Source organism: Pezoporus flaviventris, unplaced genomic scaffold, assembly GCF_033815535.1.
Source record: "Pezoporus flaviventris isolate CSIRO_AGI_PZ_B2104156 unplaced genomic scaffold, CSIRO_AGI_Pfla_v1 ptg000383l, whole genome shotgun sequence".
Taxonomy (NCBI): domain Eukaryota; kingdom Metazoa; phylum Chordata; class Aves; order Psittaciformes; family Psittacidae; genus Pezoporus; species Pezoporus flaviventris.
Genome location: NW_026892930.1, coordinates 200,116 through 214,791, shown reverse-complemented (window position 1 = coordinate 214,791; position 14,676 = coordinate 200,116). Strand labels below are relative to the sequence as shown.

General features: G+C 48.1%; 2 long non-coding RNA genes across 2 annotated transcripts in view; one reads left to right on the top strand and one right to left on the bottom strand.

The window, feature by feature from the left end:
• The window catches only part of LOC133263625 (uncharacterized), a 341,489-nt gene that overhangs the window by 210,961 nt on the left and 115,852 nt on the right, over positions 1–14,676 (bottom strand). The window lies entirely within an intron of this gene.
• The window catches only part of LOC133263626 (uncharacterized), a 267,777-nt gene that overhangs the window by 237,634 nt on the left and 15,467 nt on the right, over positions 1–14,676 (top strand). The gene's annotated exons all lie outside the window — the stretch shown is intronic.

Genomic DNA, 14,676 nt, shown 5'->3' with positions numbered 1-14,676 from the left:
GGGAGCAGATCCTATGGGATCTGGATCCGGATGCTCCACACATGGACACGGATCCAGGTCCGGATCCGGTTGCGGGGGAGAGCGCTGACACAGACACGAAATTCCATGGGGCTGGAAGAGCGGAACCGGGCTCCAGGAGGGGGGGCTCAGGGATGGGGGGGAGAGTCACCATTGCCCACCATTGCCCCCCATTATCTCCATTGACCTTATTGCCCCCCATTTCCCCATTACCCCTAATTACCACAATTGCCCCTGTTACCCCATTACCCCCCATTACGCCATTGCCACCCGTTACCCCCATTCCCAACTCACTTCCCACTGCTCCGCACTGGATCCAAAGATGGGGCTGGGGATGCCCCGGTCCCGCCGCGCATCCGGTTGCGGCCCCCATTGAGGCTCCAGGGGCCGCCGGTTCGAGCCCCGAGGTCCCGGGTTCGGGTCCCGGTGCCCCCGGAGCAGCGGCGAGAGCCGGAGGGGGAAGCCCCGGTGCCCCCCCCCCCACAGAGCAGCGCCCCCAGCACTGGGACCCCCAAGTTATGGGGTGCCCCCTTTGTCCCCCCCAAGTTATGAAGCGGGGTCTGGGTCCCCCCTATGGAGCCCCCCTTTGTGCCCCCTAAGGTATGGGGCGGGCTCTGGGGGTCCCCTTTGTGCCCCCCCCATGTTATGAGGCACCCCCTTCGTGCCCCCCAAGCTATGGGACGGGGTCTGGGTCCCCACTATGGAGCCCCCCTTTGTGCCCCCAAGTTATGGGGCGGGGTCTGAGGGTCCCCCTTTGTGCCCTCCCCCAAGTTATGGGGCTCCCCACCTGTGGAGCCCCCCAAGTTATGAGGCGGGGTCTGGGTCCCCTCTATGGAGCCGCCCAAGTTAGGGGCACCCCCTCTGTGCCCCCCTCAAAGTTATGGGGCACCCCTATAGTGCGGGGGTGCCGAGGCCCCGCCCCACGTGACCCGAGGTGACCGGGAGGGCGAAGAGCCCGCGGGGGTGGGGCAGGAGGCGGTGCTGGGTGATGACCACGTGACGCGGGGGGGGGAGGGGGCTGCGGGGGGGGGCGCGCAGGGGCCAGGATCGGGCCCGGGCCCCGGCCCCGCCCCCCCCCCCCATCCCCCCCGCGCCCGCCCCAGTTTGGTCCCGTCCAGTTCCCGCCAATTTCGCCCATCATGGCGGAGCTGGAGCTCCCCTCCGATCCCGACCTGCGCAGGTTGGAGCCCGCGGGACCCCCCAGTGGGGGCTTTTGGGGTCCTGGGGGGGTTGGGGTGCTCCTGACCCCCTCTCTTTGTCTCCCCCCCACCTCCAGGCTGTGCACGGGGCCCTGTGCCCCCATCCGGGAGTACATCATGGGCCACGTGCGGCACCCGCGGTGAGGGGGGCACCCCAACATCTGGGGGGGAGGAACTGCAACATCTGGAGGGACCCCAAACCTCGGATCGGTCCCTAAAATACATGGCGGGGGCGGGGGTGGGGTTATTCCTATAGGAATGTGAAGAAGATCAAAGGGAACCTGCTGTGGTATCCGCTGCACCCCAAAGTGGGGGGGGGGACACCCAAGCTTATTGGGGAGCCTCCAGAACCCCTCAGGAGCCCCCCAAACCCCTTTGCCTGTTAGGACCCCCCCAAAATTCCATTGGGATCCCAAGAACCCCCCAGCACCCCCCAATTCCCCCTTGTGACCGCCCCCCCCACCCCCTTCTCCCAGATCCATGCACAGGAGCCCAAATTCCTTTAGGACCCCTCCAAATCCCATTGGGATCCCCAGGAACCCCCAGTTCCCTCCCATGATCCTCCCCGACCCCCCCCAACCCTTCCTTTAACCCCCCCCAGGTTTCCTCCTTAACTCGGGGCTCAGGTACCAGCACCTCAAGGAGATTCAGGTTTGGGGGGCGGGGTGGGGAGCGTTAAGAGGGTTTTGGGGGGGCTCTGTGGGGTTTTGGGGGATCCCACAGGGACCAAAACACACCTCTGCACCCCAAAACCATCCCCCCTGCATCCGAAAACACCCCCTCTGCACTCCAAAACCATCCCCCCTGCACCTCAAAACAACCCCCTGCATCCCAAAACGCCACCCCCGCACCCCAAAACCATGCCCCCTGCACACGAAAACACAACCCCTGCACCCTAAAACCACCCCCATGCATCCCAGAAGCCCCACGGCACCCCAGAACCGCCCCCCTGCACCCCAAAACAACCCCCTGCACCCCAAAAGCACCCATTGTGCACCCCAAATCTGTCCCCACTGCACCCCAAAACAACCCCCTGCACCCCAAAAGCACCCACTGTGCACCCCAAAACAACCCCTCTGCACCCCAAAACCACCCTATGGATTCCCCTATGCACCCAAAACCCTCTCAAGGACCCCCCCCCCGAATACATCCTGCAGCCGGGTTTCCCCCCTTGCAACCCAAAACTGCCCTGGGCCCTCCCCCATGATCTTTTCCTCCCCACTCCTGAACCCCAGAACCCTTTAGGGACCCCCTCTATACTTTAAACCCCCCTGGGTTTCCTTCTGAAGTGGGTGCTGGGCTCATAGGGGTCCTTAAAGCCCCCCCCCCCCCCTCTCCCTAAACCCAGTACTGACACCTTTCGGGGTGCCCCCCCCAACCTCCATGGTCCCTGCAGCCCTTTTGGGGTCCCCAAAATGGGATCTGGACCCCTTTGGGCCCCCCAAACTCCTCTCAACGTTTGGCTTTGGGGCCCCTCTTGCCACCAGGTTGATGCTGGAGGCCACGGGGCTCTCAGGGGCTCGGGGGGCCCAGATCCAGCAGGGCCCAGAGCTACGGGGCAGCCCCATGGAGTCCCCAGAAACTGCCCTGGGGCCACTGAGGAGGCAGCTGCAGGAGGGGAAGCAGCGGCTGGTGGGTGCCAACGGGGGAATATGGGGATTTGGGGGGGTCCTGATGGGCTTGTGGGGGGTGGGAAGTGGAATTTGATGGTTATGGGAGGGGTTGGGGTCCCTAAAGGGTCCCAGCGCCGCTTTTTGGGAGGGATGAGGGATATGTGGGGGTCCTGGTGGGGGATTTTGGGTTTATAGGGGATGACATGGGGGAGTTTGGGGCTTTAGGGGGAATTTTGGGGGTGCTGGGAGGGGGATCTGGGGGTTATGGATGGGTTTGGGGTTAAGGGAGAGGCTTGTGGGGAAATATGGGGCGATATTTAAGGTGTTTGGGGGTCTTGGGGGGTATTTGGGTCCCTCCCATGGCTTTGGGGTCCCTCATTTCCTTGTGTCCCCCCCCTCCATCCCTTCCAGTCCCGTCGCTGGATCCAGCTCCGGGCTCTGGCCGCATCCAATGGGAAGCTCCAGGCGCAGCTGCGCCCCCTGCAGGCCCAGGTGAGCAAAGACGGGGAGATAGAGGGAGGGGCTGGGGGGCGTGGCTTCACCCCTTTGGCCACGCCCCTTTCAGGCCCTAGGGAGAAGGGCAGGGGCTGCTGGAAGCGCTGAGCATGCTGGACTAAAAGGACACAAATTAAGTAGGCCCCACATTAATAACATGTAAATAAGGAAGTAACGTGTAAATAAGGTCAGCCCTACATGAAGTGCGTGTGGATAAAGCAGGTCCTACGCTAATTGCATGTAAATAAGGGGGGTAACGATGGTGGGATGAGAAATGGGGAGGGATGGAGGGAGAGGGGGAGAAATGGCAGGAATGTGGGGAATGGGGGTGGGAAAAAGGGGGAGGGGGAATGGGGGGGTAAGGGGGGGAGGGGAGAAAATGGGTATGCGGTGGGGGAGGGGAAGAGGGGACAAATGAGGGGGAGGGGTGAGGAAAGGCCCCATATTCAGCCCCATGGGCCGTAGCCTGGCAACGCGCAGGAAGCGGTACGCGGAGACCCCGTTGCTAGGCAACGGTGGCATCCAACCCGGAAGTGCGGAGGGCATCGCGGAACGGGGATGGGGAAAGGCCGAAACACGTGGGGGAGAGGGGGCCTCGATTTCCTGTGAAATCTTTATTTATTGGTTAAGTTTCCTTTTTATACATTCTTAAGGTGACCCCTCCCCTCTCCCCTCCTCCCCCCCCCCCCGCTGTTTACATCGGTGTCAATAAGGCTTCGGATAGACCCCATCCCCCCTTTATCCTCCCCTCTCCCATCCCGGGTATAAAGAGGGGGGGAGGTGCCACACCCCGACACCCCCGGGTGGGGGATGGGAGGTTCTGTCCCTTGGGGACCCTCCCCCAACACCCACCACCCCCCGTTTTGGGGTGCTGGGGGGGAGGTGAGGCCCATCCCCCTCCTTCCCCACAGACAGTTCATCAACAGGCACTTAATGACCCCCCCCCCACCTTTCCCGCCCCCGTTTTTGGTTACATGAAGCCATTTCTACAGGGAACCCCCCAAAACCCACGCACGCACCCACAATGTGTTTGAGGCCAACACTAAAACAGGATTGCAAAGTCAAAGAACACGGACCTGGATGCGCAGGGCAGCCCCGGGAGATGCAGCCTCCCGAGGGAGGGGAGGGCTCTCCTCTGCACCGGTTACTGCAGGGCTCTCCCTCCTTAAAGAGCCCACGCTCACCGTGGGGGCCCCGTCACAATGGGCAAATCCACAGCGACCGCCACGGCTTTGGGATGGCGGCAGCATCGTGCCCATGGCCACTGGGCACCCAGGGGTGCTCCGGGAGTCACCGCGGGGGGACCAGCCTCTGCCCAGCCGGCTCGGGGAGGTCCCTCACGGGCTGCTCTTCCTCAGTGCCTTTGGTCCGGAGGTGGAGCATGCGAGGGGTCACAGCTCAACGTGGGCCATGGAACAGGGCGTCACGGCCACCTACGAGGAGTGGAGAGGGACCGACGTTGGCACAGCAGAGAATCATGGAATCCCAGAGTGGGCTGGAAGGGACCTTAAAGCTCACCCAGCTCCAACCCCCAAAGGCACGGGCAGGGACACCTTCCACTAGAGCAGCTTGCTCCACGGCCCTGTGTCTCTGTGCACTCCCAGGGCATCCTGGGGATACCCCTAGAGAATCCCAGAGAATGCCTGCAGCACCTCCAGAGCACCCCATGGACCCAGTCAGAGCTCCTGCATCACAATGACCTTGGGGACATGGAGACCACAGGGGTGGCTGATTCTGGAACTCCCCGTGTTCAGGTGTGTGAGGTCACAGAACCCCACGGAACCCTCCAGCAGAGGCACCGTGAGACGACAGCTGCCCCACGGAACACAAGCTACCGGTGGAGGAGGCAAGAGCAGCTCCTCTGGTGGTTCCCGTCTTGGTGTCTCGGAGCCGGTGCCGCCTGTGGACACAGGAGCGTGGAAGGAGGTGGGTGGCGATGGCGATCTTGGGGTGCTGTAGGAGTTGCCAGAACACCTCAAGAGACTTCCCCAGAGTGGCTGCTTTGGACTCGCTGTGTGAGTTGGGCTGGCTGAGCCGGCAGCGGAGCGCTGCGGCTGCCGAGGGATGATCCTGGGATCTGCCCTCATTTCTTGTGGGGAGAGCAAGGGCCTGTGGGGATGGGCCAAGGGGGAACGATTTTAACGTGACAGAGAGGGGAGATTGAGATGAGATCTTAGAAGTTGTTCCCTGTGAGGGTGGTGGGACAGTGGCACAGGGTGCCCAGAGAAGCTGTGGCTGCCCCATGGCTGGCAGTGTTCAAGACAGAGCTGAAAATGCCCTGACTCTTTCCTTGGTACATGATTGAGTTGCAGGTTTTATTCCATTGTTGGCTAAATCTGAACTATTTATGGAAGTTTCTAGCCTATTTTAAGCTTTTCCTAGCTATTTCTTAACTGGTTTAGGCTGTTTCGAGCCCTTTTTTCCCCAATTCTAACACTTTTTGAACCATTTTGACCTTTTCCAAACATTTTTTGTCCATTTCTTACTAATTTCTTGCCATTTCTAACCCATTTTTGCTCTTTCCTGACTCAGTTTGAGCCATTTTTGGCCATTCCTAACCCAGTGTTGCCAATTTCTAACCCATTTTAAGTCTGGCTATTTCTAAAAAAATTATGGCCATTTCTATCCTAATTTTGGCCATTTCTTACCAGTTTTAAGCTTTTTTTTTGGCTATTCCTAATCCATTCTTGCCTGCTTGTCCCCTGTTTGAAGCATTTTTTACCACTTCTAAACAATTGATGACCATTTCCGGCCTAATTTTCCCCATGTCTTATCAGTTTTAAGCCATTTTTGGCAATTCCTAAAAATTTCATGGCCATTTCTAGCCTGGTTTCAGCTTTTCTTAGCTATTTCTTAACTGGCTTGAGCTATTTCTGACCTTTTTTTTTTGCCCAGTTCTAACTCTTTTTAAGCCATTATGGCCATTTCCAAACCGTTCTTGTCCTGTACTTACCAATTTCTTTCTAACCCTTTTTTTGGCCTTCCCTAACTTGGTTTAACCCATTTTTGGACCTTTCTGACCCACTTTAAGTTTTTTTTTGGCTATTTCTAAACAATGGCTGGTCATTCTCACCTTTTTTTTGCCCATTTCTTACCTGGTTTATGCCATTTTTGGCTAATGCTTCACTTTTTTATGGGCATTTCTAGCCTGGTTTAAGCTTTTCTTACCTATTTCTAAACTGGCTTGAGCTATTTCTAACCCTTTTTTGCCCAGTTCTAACTCTTTTTAAGTCATTTTGGCCATTCCCAAACCCTTTCTGTCCAGTTCTTACCAATTTTTTTTTCTGTTCCTAACTCAGTTTTTGCCCTTTCCTGACTTGGAAGTCTGAACAGTTTCTTGCTATTTCTAGTTTGGTTTAAGCTTTTCTTAGCTATTTCTAAACTGGTTTAGACTTTTTTTAACCCTTTTTTGCCCAGTTCTATCTCTTTTTAAGTCATTTTGGCCATTTCCAAACCATTTCTGTCCATTTCTTACTAATTTCCTGTCATTTCTAACCCGTTTTTGCCCTTTCCTGACTTGGTTTAAACTATTTTTGGCTTTTTCTAACCCATTTTAAGTTTTTTTTTTTCTCAAGTCTGAACGGTTTCTTGCCATATCCAGCCTGGTTTAACCTTTTCCTAGCTATTTCTAAACTGGCTTGAGCTATTTCTAACCCTTTTTTTGTGCAATACTGACTTTTTAAGCCATTTTGGCCATTTCCAAACCATTTTTCAACTGTTCTTGCCAATGGATTTCTGTTTCTAAACCATTTTTGCCCTTTCCTCACTTGGTTTAAACCATTTTTGGTTCTTTATAACCCATTTCAAATCTTTTTTTGGCTATTTCTAAGCAATTGCTGGTCATTCTTACCTTATTTTTGCTATTTTCTTGCAGGTTTTATTCCATTTTTGGCTAAATCTGAACTATTTATGGAAGTTTCTAGCCTGGTTTAAGCTTTTCTTATCTATTTCTAAACTGGCTTGAGCTATATCTAACCCTTTTTTTGCGCAATGCTGACTCTTTTTAAGTCATTTTGGCCATTCCCAAACCCTTTCTGTCCAGGTCTTACCAATTTCTTTCTATTTCTAACCTGGTTTTGCCCTTTCCTCACTTGGTTTAAACCATTTTTGGCTTTTTCTAACCCATTTTAAATCTTTTTTGGCTATTTCTAAGCAATTGCTGGTCGTTCTTACCTTATTTTTGCCCATTTCTTGCAGGTTTTATTCCATTTTTGGCTAAATCGGAACTATTTATGGAAGTTTCTAGCCTGGTTTAAGCTTTTCTTACCTATTTCTAAACTGGCTTGAGCTATTTCTAACCCTTTATTTTGTGCAATACTGACTCTTTTTAAGCCGTTTTGGCCATTCCCAAACCCTTTCTGTCCAGTTCTTACCAATTTCTTTCTATTTCTAATCTGGTTTTGCCCTTTCCTGACTTGGTTTAAACCATTTTTAGCCCTTTCTAACTCATTTTAAGTCTTCTTTGGCTATTTCTAAACAATTGCTGGAAATTCTTATCTATTTTTTTCTTATTTCTTAGTAATTTTATGAATTGTTGACTAAGTCTGAACTGTTTCTTGCCATTTCCCGCCTGGTTTAACCTTTTCCTAGCTATTTCTAAACTGGCTTGAGCTATTTCTAACCCTTTTTTGCCCAATTCTAACTCTTCTTAAGTCATTTTGGCCATTTCCAAACCATTTTTGTCCTGTTCATACCAATTGATTTCTGTTTCTAAACCATTTTTGCCCTTTCCTAACTTGGTTTAAACCATTTTTGGCTCTTTCTGACCCTTTTAAGGTTTTTTTGTCTATTTCTAAGGAATTGCTGGTCATTCTTATCTTATGTTTGCCCATTTTTTGCAGGTTTTATTCCATTTCTGGCAATTTCTGAACTAATTACGGAAGTTTCTAGCCTGGTTTAAGCTTTTCTTAGCTATTTCTAAACAGGCTGAGCTATATCTAACCCTTTTTTGCGCAATACTGACTTTTTAAGCCATTTTGGCCATTCCCAAACCCTTTCTGTCCAGTTCTTACCAATTTCTTTCTATTTCTAACCTGGTTTTGCCCTTTCCTGACTTGGTGTAAACCATTTTTAGCCCTTTCTAACGCATTTTAAGTCTTTTTTGGCTATTTCTAAACAATTGCTGGTCATTCTTATCTCATTTTTGCCCATTTCTTGCAGGTTTTATTCCATTTTTGGCTAAATGTGAACTATTTATGGAAGTTTCTAGCCTGGTTTAAGCTTTTCTTACCTACTTCTAAAGTGGCTTGAGCTATATCTAACCCTTTTTTTGCGCAATGCTGACTCTTTTTAAGTCATTTTGGCCATTCCCAAACCATTTTTGTCCTGTTCTTACCAATTTCTTTCTGTTTCTAAACCATTTTTGCCCTTTCCTCACTTGGTTTAAACCATTTTTGGCTCTTTCTGACCCTTTTAAGGTTTTTTTGTCTATTTCTAAACAATTGCTGGTCATTCTTATCTTATTTTTGCCTATTTCTTGCCCATTTGAAGCCATTTTATGGCAATTTCTGAACTATTTATGGAAGTTTCTAGTCTGGTTTAAGCTTTTCTTACCTATTTCTAAACAGGCTTGAGCTATTTCTAACCCTTTTTTGCGCAATACCGACTCTTTTTAAGCCATTTTGGCCATTCCCAAACCATTTTCCACCATTTCACACAAATTTCTTTCTATTTCTAACCCATTTTGGCCCTTTCCTGACTTGGTTTAACCCATTTTTGGTTCTTTATAAACCATTTTAAATCTTTTTTTTTGGCTATTTCTAAGGAATTGCTGGTCATTCTTACCTTATTTTTGCTCATTTCTTGCAGGTTTTATTTCATTTTTGGCTAAATCTGAACTATTTATGGAAGTTTCTAGCCTGGTTTAAGCTTTTCTTACCTATTTCTAAACTGGCTTGAGCTATATCTAACCCTTTTTTTCTGCAATACTGATTCTTTTTAAGCCGTTTTGGCTATTCCCAAACACTTTCTGTCCAGTTCTTACCAATGTCTTTCTATTTCTAACCAGGTTTTGCCCTTTTCTGACTTGGTTTAAACCGATTTTGGCTTTTTCTAACCCATTTTAATATTTTTTTGGCTATTTCTAAGCAATTTCTGGTCATTCTTATCTTATTTTTGCCCATTTCTTGCAGGTTTTATTCCATTTTTGGCAATTTCTGAACTATTTATGGAAGTTTCTACCTGGTTTAAGATTTTCTTACCTACTTCTAAACTGGCTTGAGCTATTTCTAACCCTTTTTTTGCGCAATACTGACTCATTTTAAGCCATTTTGGCCATTCCCAAACCCTTACTGTCCAGTTCTTACCAATTTCTTTCTATTTCTAACCTAGTTTTGCCCTTTCCTCACTTGGTTTAAACCATTTTTGGCCCTTTCTAACCCATTTTAAGTCTTTTTTGGCTATTTCTAAACAATTGCTGGTCATTCTTATCTTATTTTTGAGAATTTCTTACCAGTTTTATGCCATTTTTGACTAAGTCTGAACAGTTTCTTGCCATTTCTAGTTTGGTTTAATCTTTTCGTAGCTATTTCTAAACTGGTTTAGACTAGTTGTAACCCTTTTTTGCCCAGTTCTATCTTTTTTTAAGTCATTTTGGCCATTTCCAAACCATTTTTGTCCATTTCTTACTAATTTCCTGTCATTTCTAAACCATTTTTGCCACTTCCTCACTTGGTTTAAACTATTTTTGGCTTTTTCTAACCCATTTTAAATCTTTTTTTTTGGCTATTTCTAAGCAACTGCTGGTCATTCTTGTCTTATTTTTGCCCATTTTTTGCAGGTTTTATTCCTTTTTTGGCTAAATCTGAACTATTTATGGAAGTTTCTAGCCTGGTTTAAGCTTTTCTTACCTATTTCTAAACTGGCTTGAGCTACATCTAACCTTTTTTTGCGCAATACCGACTCTTTTTAAGCCATTTTGGCCATTTTCAAACCATTTTTCTCCATTTCTTACTAATTTATTTCTATTTCTAACCCGTTTTGGCCCTTTCCTGACTTGGTTTAAACCATTTTTGGTTCTTTATAACCCATTTTAAATCTTTTTTTGGCTATTTCTAAGCAATTTCTGGTCATTCTTATCTTATTTTTGCCCATTTCTTGCAGGTTTTATTCCATTTTTGGCTAAATCTGAACTATTTATGGAAGTTTCTAGCCTGGTTTAAGCTTTTCTTACCTATTTCTAAATTGGCTTGAGCTATATCTAACCCTTTTTTTTGTGCAATACTGGCTCTTTTTAAGCCATTTTGGCCATTCCCAAACCCTTTCAGTCAGGTTCTTACCAAATTCTTTCTATTTCTAACCTGGTTTTGCCCTTTCCTGACTTGCTTTAAACCATTTTTGGCCCTTTCTAACCCATTTTAAGTCTTTTGGCTATTTCTAAACAATTGCTGGTCATTCTTATTGTTTTTTTGCCAATTTCTTACCTGTTTTATGCCATTTTTGACTAAGTCTGAACAGTTTCTTGTCATTTCCAGTTTGGTTTAAAGTTTTCGTAGCTATTTCTAAACTGGTTTAGACTATTTCTAACCCTTTTTTTGCCATTTGTGAAAAGAAAATGTGCTCATTTGATTTTGGGTGGTTGTTTATTCATATCTCCTTTAATATTTCAAAGGCAGCCATAAGGTGCTGACAGATTACAAGCTTTATGAAATATCAAAGTAATTATTTACACTTTCTTGCTTCTTTGTGCAGATGTGAAGAATAAATACCCATAAAGTCTCAGAAGTGACACTTATCCTGGGCTGAGTCGTGGTAGCGATGTGGTTTTCTCCCCTGACCTGTCCCAGATAACTGGAACTATAGATGCTTGTCACTCCAGGCAATGCATTGTCCCCTCTGGTTTGTGCTCTGTGGAGAGATGAGGTTATTGTGCAGCCATGAAACTCTTGGGCTTCAACCTTTGGGGTCCCACTCAACCTCACATGAGATTCAAACAGCTTGTTTCTTAACATGCCCTGGAGAATGTTACTAAATCACAGAATCACACAGTGCTTTGGGTTAGAAGGAACTTTAAAGCTCACCTAGTTCCACCCCACCTACCCTCCACTAGCCCAGGCTGCTTGAAGCCGGTTGCTGTGTTAGTAGAACAAGTCCACCTGGTTCCTGGTGTGGTGTTTTATTTATTTATTTAAGTATATTTTCTGTCTTAAATCTAAAACTGAAAGGTCAGAGTCCGATGGGAAGAGGGGTAAAAAGCAGAATTACGGGAATGCAGGAATTAACGTGTGGACACTTGTGTCAGTTTTAAGCTCAGCAGGTCTGTGGCTGAACTGTGCCACAGCGTTTAAACTGTGATGCTTGGATCTAAATGGTTGTAATTCCTTGTCTTGAAACGGAGAGAATGTGAGGTCGAGGAAGGAGGTGTTGGAATGAGCTTGACTCAAGAGAACGCTGGGAGGAAGGAGGAGGGTGGGAAGTGAGAGATGATAACCCCAGCTCTGAGAGAAGCGCTCACAAAACCAGGTGAGGTTCTGCAAAGAGCAGATGGTGGCCCAGGCTTTGAAGTCTTAGTGGTGGCCTTTTAGCAAGCCAAGTGAGAGACGGTGTTCTTTGTTAGAGGTACTGCTGTGGACCCTCAGTCATGGCAGGCTCTGAGCAGGGGCAGGACAGGGCTGAGGCAGGGGCCGTTGGTACCTGCTCATTTCAGGGAGGAACCTGCAGCTGGGTAATACACCTGAGTGTGATGCACTCTGAGTGTGGTGAGTGTATCAGAGTTCAAAGGGCTTTATGTAGCTGCTAAGCAGCTTGGGAGAGAAGATGATAGTCCCACATGCCTTTAGCTCCTTTAGGGTGTGCGTTCCTCTAAGACTACTTAAAGATCAGCTTTGCCTCTGCTTTTACTGTTTCAATCTCTGATTTTGTTACTGAAACTTTCTTTACAGAGAAGAAGGTAGCTCAAATGAACTTTACCAATCCGCTGCTGAGCAGATGAGAGGCCTTCCAACAAGCTGTAGAGAACTTAATGGCCTTTTCAGACCAAAGGAGGACAAGCTTGAGAAGAGCTGGACTGAGGGCCCTGCAGTTCAGAAGCCTCAGTTCTGAGTGGCAGAGCCAGGAGAAGGGTGATGGGAGCTTCTGTTCAGTTGGAGACTGAAGGCAGTTTAGTTTAATTGCTTTTATTTCTTAGGATGAGAATGTGTTGAATTTTTCTTGCTTGCTAAATCAATAGCATCTCCCCTGATGCTGCTGAGACCACAGTTCTGCTATTGCACTGGAGGCACCTTGCTTCAGAGCTGGGCTCTGATTTTCTAACTGTGTCCTGTGTGAGTCCAGCAGCTGTGGGATCCCAACACCTTTGCTCCCCAAGATTGGTCTGAGCTTTTGTCAATGACTGGTGATGTGTTTGCCCACGGTCATTGGGTTTTTTTGCACTGGCATTAGTACAGCTGTAAAATAAAGAGCCATTCATTACATTCGTAGTGCGAAGGAGCAAAGTGAAGGCTTGGCAAGGAGTGGCAGTGACTTTCATCTCCTCTTTGTGTGCATCATGGTGCTGCTGGGACCAGTGGAGAGGTTATAGGGGGCTGGCTCAAAACATCTTTTCAGCTTCAACTCTGAAGGCTGCAATGTGGCAGGGAGCCTGCAGTGTGCTGCAGAGCAGCTGCAGCACTGTGACAACCTTAGATTTCTTGTTTATTCATTTATTTAGTTACTAGTGTCTGTGTTTGATCCAGAAGTCTCATTGTTCTGCCTGCCTGCAGGCGGTTGAGGGGACTGGTGGTTCTGGCAGGCGTGGAGTGGGCTGCTGGAGACAGGGCTGTCTAGAAGTGGGCAGTGGGGAGGGAAGCGTTCTTGTCTGCAGCAAGTCCCCTGCTTCTTAGGTTGGAGGGGCTGCTGCCCCTATGGAAGGGTGCACCAAGTCCCCCCAGGCAGCTCAGGTGTTGCTTTGCCACAGAGGGGCCCGAGATGGGCTCGTGAGACTGCCCTGGCTGTTCTGTGGTGCAGGGCCTGTGCTGGCTCTGCGTTGTGCTGTGTAGTCACAGGGGTGTTTCGCACAGGTTCACTTTCTGACCGCATCTGTATTGGTTTGGTTTTGGGCGGTGAATGAAACTGTGCTTTTCTTATGGTTTTATTACTTATGGTAATAATTCCTTATGGTTTATTACTTTTTCAAGTTCCCTTAGGTGTTTTCATCAGCAAATGTCATCTTTTGTCATGTGGACACCAGATTTAATTGCTGAAAGGCCAAGTCTCCATTGTGCTTGTATTATTTAGTATTTTCCTTGCATTAATCTGATGATACATTCTGAAATTGAGTTTCCCCTTTTCCCTCCCCTCCCCCCATCCCCAGTATTTGTCATCCTCTCTGTGTAGTAAGTAACATTTGGGTTAGTTGGCTTTAACTCAGGAGTAAGGAGGAGGCAGGGTTGGAATTGTTTTGAAAGCTATAGATGAGTTTTTGTCTGCCCTATAGAAGGGCATCACCTGCTTACTGCTGTAGGGCAGTATTGGATAATTTCAATCAATGGAGCTACAGCATTTTGCAAAGTGATGGATACAGGTATTTTCAAGTCCTCATTTCAGGAGGCCACTTAGTTTTACCAGAGTCATTTGGACATATTCATAGATGTGAGGTTTTCTCCACTTCACCGATTCAGAATGAAATTAATTGTGCTGAAACACTTGACTGAATTTAAATTTTAGAGTAATTCTTGTGCCTCTTCCTCCATTGATGCATCTGTTAAAACTGTATGGTTTTGTTCTCTTGAATTTGTTTGGGGTTTTGTGTTGGGGTTTTTTCCCTCCCAGAAAGAGGCATAAGGTCACGGTCACTCACTATTTCATTAGAATTAGCTTTTTTCAGGGACTGTGACCTTACCTTGTTGAAGCCACTTTGGCAGCTTTTTACCCGTACGGAAAACAACTTGTGTCATGACATGGCCAAGCCTGGGATTCTTCTTCCTCTTCGTCGTGCGCTTGCAGAACTCTTCCTTGTTACAGAAAACAGAGTTAGTGTAAGCAGTTCCTGTACTTGCATCCCTCCTCTCCCCAGTGCCCAGAATGATATGTAGTTCAGTGTTAAATTAAAAGCAGTTTTCCTTTCCCTTGGCAAAGTTCATCAGAGCTTTAGAACCATTAAATGCTTCAGAAACATGACAAACTTTCTCTTGTGGAGTCTGGCAGCAAATTCTACTAGAGGGGCCATGCTGTTGCCATATCCATTGTGGAGCCTTATATAATAGTCATGACTCCTCCTTATGCACTTCAGGCAGCAAGCCCTAAAGGCACTCTTTATTCTGAGAGGAACGCTGCTTTAATAATTAATTTAAAGTTATTTAAATGTGCTTTTCCTTGAGTTGGTTTTGCACATTACTTAGGAACAGTCTGTAAGGAACTGATTTCTGTGTTCACAA